Raw genomic sequence first — 9,460 nt, forward strand, 5'->3', positions numbered from 1 at the left:
ATGTAGTGTCTCTACTTTAAAGAGTCCTCTCCTGCTGATGTTCAGGTGTATATCAGTATGTAGTGTCTCTACTTTAAAGAGTCCTCTCCTGCTGATGTTCAGGTGTATATCAGTATGTAGTGTCTCTACTTTAAAGAGTCCTCTCCTGCTGATGTTCAGGTGTATATCAGTATGTAATGTCTCTACTGTGACATGTCTCCATGCTTTAATGTTCAAAGTGTGCGCCAGAGAGCTTCAGAGGAGACGCAGCGTCAGAAAATAACAACGAGAAACATTGAAATCTAGCTCATTAACTTCAGCTAACTTTATGCGAGCGGCAACATGGATTGATTTTTAGTGAAGTTACCTAAAGTTAGAGAGGAGACATCGTCTGGCAGAAAACGTGTGTCACTTGCACACTTTTGGCTGTCTGTGGAGACCGAGTTCCCCCACCTCGCCAAAAAGGCTTTTCCGCATTGACTTTGATCAAAACGCTACTCAGCCAATCAAATCGGTGCAGTCAGTGAGTCAGCACGATAGATTCAAACACACACACAGAGACGAGACAAGAGGAGAGAAACAGTCGGAGTCATTTCAAATGGCGGAAGGTAGACAGCGAAAACAGAGCATTTAATGTTAATGTTACATGTTCTCTCACTGGACCTCTTTGAAATGCAATTGAATGCCCCTGCATTATAGCAACAACAACAACAACAATAATAATAATAGCAATAATAATTGGGAGGGGGGGTGCGGCTGTTCTTATGTTCTCTGAGGGGAGGCTCACCTTCCCACACTTTGAAAACCCCTGTACTAAAGGAAAGGGAAAACCCCAAAAAGCATAATAGGACATCTTTAACATAGCCGTTAATACAAACAGCATCACACAAGTTTGCATTCATTAAGCAGAAATCAGGCAGACATTTTGACACACATTGTCAGAAAGCTATAAGGCCAAAACTAAGACCGACTCAACTCTGTCAACAAGTCTTAGAGGTCAGGAGGTCGTGGAGTTGAAGAAGCACCAGGGACGCTCTCCTTGCATTTCGTTGTAAGAACACAGTGGGGGTTAATGATGGCCGGAGTTAACAGAGAGACAGAGAGAGATGAGAGGCAGAGAGGCAGCCGGCAGTGATGGAGCGCCTCTCCTCCTCCTAATAAAGCAGAGAGGGGAAACCTAACGAGGTTAAATCACCTCCAACACCTCCCTCTCTCAGCGTCCACATTCGACCGTTAAAGTAGCCGCTGCAGAGTGTTGGGGGGAGCTGTTTCATAGACCAAGAACATTAGGGTTTATGGTAGTTGCACAACGCAGATTTGAGTGAACCATTAAGTTTTATTCAATCTACTTAACCAGCTGACGGAGGTTGTAAAGGCTGGCAGCTGCACTGAGTGGAGGCAAAATTGATGACAGTGTCGTAAATAAAAGTGCTGACGGCTCGGAAATACTGATGGGGACACTGGTACCACTAAGTGTGAAGAGAGGTAGAGTAACCTCAAAGATGTCCTGCTTCTTAGGTGTCAGGATCATGTTAAGAAAGACCCCCACCCTCCCTTTATTCTGGTATATACTCATATTTGCTCATACGCGTTTTGCTCACTTGATGCTATCTGACATTTTGCTCATAGACACACTATAGTCTTCCATAAATGCTCCTTGATTGATATCCAACCTTAACCCCCGCGCACTCTTCTAGTGACAGGATAAATGCATTCAACACACACTGGGAAAAACAAGAGATGTATACTCACATTCGATCTCAAGTGGTCACAAGTAGTTTGACGTGAGTCATTTCAAAAAGCCCAGAGCTTCTGTTCTACATCACAGTTTGAGCTCATCACCGTTTATAACGCTGCATGTGAAGCATGGGGATTTCAAAGAGCTTAAACAACAAAAAGGCAAACATGGGTATTAAAGTTTCAAAAAATGACAAAGTGACAAAGTAATTGCAAATGGGTTTCCGGCTACGCATTCGCCACACGCTCCGACAGGCTTTTAAGCAATTTCCCTGTCCTTGTGCTTGTTTGATGCCTTCTCCTGCAATGTCATTGAAACACAAGTGCACGCACACACACACACACACACACACACACACACACACACACACACACACACACACACACACACACACACACACACACACACACACACACACACACACACACACACACACACACACACACACACACACACACACACACACACACACACACACACACACACACACACGTGCATCAAAGCCATTGTGTTGCATGTACTGACGACTTCTTTCAAAGAAAAAGCTGCCATGAGACGGTGAGGAAAGTTTTCTCTCCTCCGTGCCCTCAAACGTAGACACTGCTACCCCAGACAGATTACAAGGAACATTTTAATCATGCAGAGCCTACAAAGACAAGAAAAAACAATATATAGTATTCACAGCAGCGTGTTTACACAGAGAGCAGCACTTCTTTGACCTCTGGCGGCTGTTTTAAAGCTCCACAGCGCTCCACAGATAGACGTGCTAATGGAAGGAGTGCGAGGTGATTTCTCAACATCTCTCTTTCCTCCCAGCCTCGGGGCGTCATTACTTGCAGTACTAATTTAGCTTCACTCCTCCACTGCCTCCTCTCCCAACTAATAACTAAAATGTTCTGTACAGGATTTAGCTGAAATGAGTCATGGTGCATCTCTGTAGCTGGGCCCGTTTTGTGGAGGAAAAACAGCTTTCTTTTCCCCTCCTGTTCTCCTGTGTGATCCGCGCTCCAGGTGGGCGTTGGGAGGCAGGAATGCGTAGAATTACAGTCTGGCTGTGCACAGTTTTGCTCTGCATCCCAGTTGTGAAATCAGTCAAACCGGAAAATAGCTGCAAGCTTTTGGGCTGTGAGCATCGCAGGAGGAGCTGGCAACAACTTCCATATCTGAAAAGCCCTCTAACAGCAGAGGTGCATCAACGCCAGAGAGAGAGTACACACATCCTTTACTCAAGTAGAAGTACAGATACTCGTGTTTCAAAATACTCTGGTAAAAGTAGAAGTACTGACTAAACTTCTTTACTCAAGTAAATGTAAAGAAGTATGGGCTTTGAAATGTACTTAAGTAAAAAGTACCCATAACTAGCAGCTGTTTTAAAGAGTACCTGACATCCCTTTATATTAATAGAACAATAATGTCATTGTTAGCTAATGAATGTTTCCATGCTGAACAACGGCAACATGACAACGTTTTCATTGGTCCCTCTTCTTTAGAGAAGACCAGGAAATGATGGATACACGGATCGTGTTCAAATCAATAGGCACGCAATGACTCTAAATAATAATGATCACGCCACCAAACACACATTCAAACTAAAGGAACCAGCCTGTTTGGAAAATGTAAGAAGTAGAAAGTACAGGTATTTGTGTTCAAAATGTAAGAAGTAGAAAGTACAGGTATTTGTGTTCAAAATGTAAGAAGTAGAAAGTACAGGTATTTGTGTTCAAAATGTAAGAAGTAGAAAGTACAGGTATTTGTGTTCAAAATGTAAGAAGTAGAAAGTACAGGTATTTGTGTTCAACATGTAAGAAGTAGAAAGTACAGGTATTTGTGTTCAACATGTAAGAAGTAGAAAGTACAGGTATTTGTGTTCAACATGTAAGAAGTAGAAAGTACAGGTGTTTGTGTTCAAAATGGAAGAAGTAGAAAGTACAGGTATTTGTGTTCAAAATGTAAGAAGTCAAAGTAAAAAGTCCTCAGAAAAATAAGTAGTGGAGTAAAGTACTGATACCAGAACAATGTACTTAAGTACAGTAATGAAGTATTTGTACTCCACTACTTCCCACCTCTGATCATTACCCCCACAAACAGCCTCAAGGCGATGTCACGTTTGCGCTCGTCTTGTTGCCTGTTGGCGGAGGGATTAGGAGGTTTACAGGTTTATAGCACCTTCACAGGAACAGATTGTGAAGTCACTGCACAGGGTGTGAAAATGAAGAACTACACGACTCAAATGAATTTAGATGGATTTACAAAGCCTGCTGTGTGTCTGAGTGTGTGTGAGTGTATACTCTTTCACTCCTATTTTTATGATTCAAGTTTTAAACTCAAGGGCTGCATCTCAGGTCGGTTATTTTCATTTCCTCGCTCCTCGGTCCTCGGTATCACCGGAAGTTGATTTGTCTGCGCCATCTTGAGTAGCGTCCCATGGCGCTTATTTCTGCCGGAGGACCGAGGACCGAGGAGCGATAATGGAGGAGCGATAATCGAGGAACCACCAGACCATCCTCCGGTGAAATCCTCAGATACTCGCCCCGCCCCCTTACTGTGTATCGCTCACTGATTGGAGGATGCAGCGCATGCACTGATCTGATGCTTCTTGACATGAGAGCAGTTTCCCAGCGGAGTGAAGAAAACACATGAAACTCACGGGACTCACTCCTCAGTTTATACTGTGTTTTGTTTCAAGGAATGCATCATTCAGTTACAAATATGTGATATATCTGAACAACAAAGTGGGCAAAAATCATTTTATTCATTTATTGGAAACATTTTCATGATCGCTTTTTCCGTTTTACATTTTCATTTATTGTCATTTCCATTCAGTCAGTCATTAAAGGTAGGGTAGGTAAGTTTGAGAAACCGGCTCGAGATCGCTAGAATTTGAAAATACACAACCGGAGAAAATCTGCCACTTCCTTACAGAGCCCCTCCTCCAACACACACGAACGTGCACATGACCAATGAGGGCACGAGATAAGTTTGTGCACAGATGGAAGGCTGACAGGCAGGTAGGCCATCCAGTTATTTTAGCCGGGCCGGCTCAGATGATTGGTCGTGCTTTTTACAGTACTACGGCTTCCACAGATGACATTTTTTTATGGATTTTTTGTCAAAGCACTTAAGATATTCATTGCTATCGGGATGTTAAGAGCATTCCATGGAATATAACAAAAAGTGTATCTCGAGCCGGTTTCTCAAACGTACCTACCCCAGCTTTAAGTGCTATTTAACATGTTAATTTGCTACATATCCACACAAACAAACAAAGTGTGCAATCCAATGAATGTTAATCTAACTGGGTTTTGATAGATAACATATCTCTTTTTCTTCTCTGAATTATGTTATTTCTATTGTGCACTCTAATCAATATTAATCTAACTATTGTTCGTTTATACATTTTAAGATCAGCTGTGCGGAGTCATCACAAACGGACGTCGCTTCACGTGACGCTCTGGAGGAAAGGACGTCCCATTGCTCTTAAAACTCATTTCCCTGCTTCTCGTGGTTTCCTTGCGTCTCTCCACGCTTCCCTGGTGGGAGGGACTAGTCGCAGGGAAACGACGCAAGTGAGGGACGCAAGGAATCCATTTAAGCGAAGTGAGATGCAGCCAGGGACATTTTTGAAAAGGGAGGACCCTTCTTACTTCTTCAAAGAGACTTTTTCAGGTTTCAAACTTGGTAAAGCAAAGCAAAGTTAGGTTTAGTGCTTTTAGAGTGCACTTCACAGCTAATGTTACCATTTAAGGAGCTAAGACCACAGATTACTGCACTTTGAAAATGCTTTATGGCAATGAGTGTGCACATGTTTGGTGTCTAGGTGGACAACATAACGACACATAACCTGTACGATCCAGAAAACGGTGAAAAACTGATCCTCTTATCCTTTCCGTTTCCATTTCCAGAAGCATGTGTTTGACACAATATGCTATGAAATCAGTTTCATTCAGTGCTTGCATAAAAGGAAACAATTGAGGGAAAGAAAGGCAATTTTATGCAGCCATTTTCTTCTCTCCAGCAGAAGATTTAAGACCCAGTGGAGTGTCTTTTGGGCGGATGAGTTGGCTCTTAATCGTACCTCAATTTTCATTTTTTCCCTGCAGTATTCATCACCCACACATATTCACAGCTTTCTCTGTTTCTCACAAACAAACCACACACATCTCTGTGAATCTCAGGTGGCTGTTGCTGCAGTTTCCTGACGTCACTATCCGGCGGCACCACAGGAAACAGGTTAATTACAACTTCAACCCAGCATGGACCCTCACACACCTTTCATTTCTGGACTGTGGGGTCACAGAAAAAAACCCAAAGGTCTCAAGTCGACCACAGAGAGTCAACCATCTTGTGATTGTAGAAATATCTTTGCTCCAGCACTCAGACAGTTGATCATAATCCAGTCAGCCCGTTCACATTGTAAAGCTATTATGTTGACAGACTGTTGTTTGGTGTCTAGACTCTGACCTCGTCCTCCACACAGGAACAAACTAAGGTCATCACAGATGGGAGAGCGACAATCGTCCATATAAATAATTTTGATTCTTGTACTTTTCATATTGGATATATACGCTGGTACCAAGTCCGATTTTTATGAAGTAAATAACCATAAAAAATGTTTGCCATAGTATCTGAATACTAATAATGTCTCCCTTAATTCAATCCATGCACTACTTTTTGAGCAAGCTAATTATAGGAGCATTTAACAGTTTTTTCGGACCCTCAGAACACAACCATGTCCCAATAAAACAAATGTTGGGAGTATGTGTGATTCAAAATTTCGACCCGTATATTTCAGTGTTTCCTGCAAATGTCTATTGGTTCCTAATATCAGCTATGGGTCTCTAGATGCCTAACAATCTGTATCAGCTTTGAAAAAAAATCTAGGTCAATCCCTATGATACAAAATAATAGAAAAAGATAAAAGAATAACTCCATCACATCACGTCATTGTTTTTTCTGAGGGCCTTGCATCACATAGATAGATAGACATATACGTTAATCATTATTATAAAGAAGCTGCAGTAAGCTGATCATAGGTTGCTTTTACCATGCAACATATCACAAACTAATTATTCATTGCATTTATTTTAGCGCTCTTACAAGTGCTCAAAGCGCTTTACATTACATAAATCAGACATGTAATACATCAATACTGTGGACAATCCCCACAGGAGCAATATAGGGTGAAGGGTCTTGCGCAAGGACACAACGGCATGCTGACTGCAGCGGCGTCAAGGCGGGATTGAACCGGTGTTCCCCGCCAGCTCTGAGGATCAGCGCACTACCCCACTGTGCCACAGCCGGCATAACAGCAGCAACTGCATAATAAAGACCATGACTTTGATAAGATTATGTTTAGTCTGCCCTCTTTATTAATTGCATGTGTGAAATAACTTAGAAACAGCATTAATACAATGTCTGCTAGTACAGTCGAGATGATATGTGTGTTCTTCTATTACTTTTTACTCTCATCTGACGCAGTTCATGTACTCCTCCCCTCAGTGTGACACTAGGAACCTTTTTTCAGTAAACTCCAATAAAAGGAGACATGTCATGGCCATTTCTACTGATCATAATTCCATTGTTGAGGTCTACTAGAATAGATTTATATTGTGCAATTTTCCAAACTCACATTGGTTTCTCAAACAGCATCTCTGTAAACTACGTGTATTCACTGAATTTCACTCTCTGCCTTTAACGGCTCGTTGTAGCTCCAATAGCTCCAGCCCCCACCCTCCCTGTGAGCACAGTGTGCTCTGATTGGTCGGGACGTTGTGAATCGCGCTGAGCTCCGTGGAGGTGTTGTTTCCTTGTTTAGCGATACACAGCCAAACACAGCCAAACTCATCCTGAGCACACACAAAGTCACAGCCGAAGTAAAAACAATAAGTGTGGCTTGATATTGAGTAAGAAAAAGGTTGATAAACGCTGTGAGAATCGCTCTGCGGAGAGAATTTCCAACTGTCTGTTATCAGCCTGCAGCCAGGGAGGAGAAATCAGCAGAGCTGCCTGCACTGTGTGTGTGTGTGTGAGGAAGTCCGTGGATTGGTCAATTTGGACCAATCAGCGGGGGCTTAACGTAACGGCTCCGCGGACGTAACGTAACGGCTCCACGGATTGGTCCATTTGGTTCCGGGTACAGGGTTACATCACCCCGTACCTGGTAGAATCAAATGGACAATGACGTATCTCCAACGAGGCGTTTTGGGGAGGTATTTTCTGTGTTAGAGTTTTACTCGCTACAGGGTGTACTTTGAGGGTTTGTGACTCTGCACACCGTTTACATGCATAAAAACCTTCATAACACACAAGGGGACGGGTAATAACCGGAAAAGCATGACATGTGTCCTTTAAGATGGTTCTTTTCTAGCTTGAATAGCACTGTGTTGACTGTCTGTATTTCTTCAAACACTTGGATTGTGTTCTGACAGAAAGTTAAATTCACTGTTCCCTCAGAGCCTTTGTGGTGCTTAATTGTGCGTCCACATACCACTGAGGCAAATATCCGGTTAAAGGAAACTTCACTCAGCTCACAGAAGCACCTTCACTCACCTTTGATGAGGAGGAAGGGCATGGAGAAAACAAATGATGTTTCAAGTGGCGAAACAGATGCATCTCATGACAGAGGAGCCCTCAGGAGCCTGCTGAGGGCCCAGACTCCCCTTTTAAAAGCCTGTCTACATTAGTGGAGGATGGCATCTGAGCGGTGATTTGAATAGGCAGCCTGCCGGATCAAAGCTGCTCTCCTGCTGCAGCCTTTCCGCTTGCATGCTTATCATAATTGCTCTCGCTCAGAGGACATGCTGCTTCCGTCAGGGCCGCGTCTCGCTGCATTAGAGCTGAGGAGCCACGCAGAACTCTGCAGGTACACGCTGCTTTCAGAAGATGAAGAAGAAGAAGAAGAAGAAGAAGAAGTTGGTAGTCGCAGGAATACTAAAAAGGTACTTCATCAGCGGCAGCATCATGGCTCATCAATTTTTGCCAGCCTTGACCTTTCTAATGTGTGTTGACCTTTGAAGAATTAAATGCTACTTTCTTTAAACTCCACCCAGATCTAATGAATATAAAACCTGTCTCCCACAGGTTTAAAAGTTGTAAAGCTTCCCAGTTAACAGGGGCGATGGTGACCTTGAGCTATAAGAGTTGCAATGAACATTTATTAGTGATGGAAAAACCTTTATACTAAATTCTCAAAATCTTTCTGTAGCATAAGCTATGTTCAGTTTGTGGGAGAGTTACCTCAAGCATGGCTTAACACCACTTCTGGTTCACAGTATTGTCCTTTTTAAACAATACATTTCTTCTTAAAATCATAAATGTAGGCACATGTTTGTGATCTTGTTGACTATCTGAAGCACACAATGACAAAAAGTTGAAATCCATGTTACCTTTTGCTGACTGAACATAGCAGTGATTCTCCAAACTTGCACATTTTTGAAGTCACCTTTTAAGCTTTGGGACGTGTTTGATAACTTAAATTTAAAAGTATTTGGAGAAGAGTGTCACATGTGTTATTGCCAGGTCTTTAAGAGTAAATACAAGGCAACGTTTTTTATTTATGAATGTTCAAATCAACCAGTTTATAAAGTTAGTTTGTCGTATTTTTGGTAATGCTGCAGGAAGCAAAGGGTAACCAGAAAGTAGTGAAACTGTTGATATGCAAGTATCTGGGCTATTTAGATGTTAAGGTCACATACTGTATACAGTATTTTAAGAGAGCGCTTAAATCTGAGCATGCAACAAGTT

Source organism: Trematomus bernacchii, unplaced genomic scaffold (assembly GCF_902827165.1).
Source record: "Trematomus bernacchii unplaced genomic scaffold, fTreBer1.1, whole genome shotgun sequence".
NCBI classification, from domain to species: domain Eukaryota; kingdom Metazoa; phylum Chordata; class Actinopteri; order Perciformes; family Nototheniidae; genus Trematomus; species Trematomus bernacchii.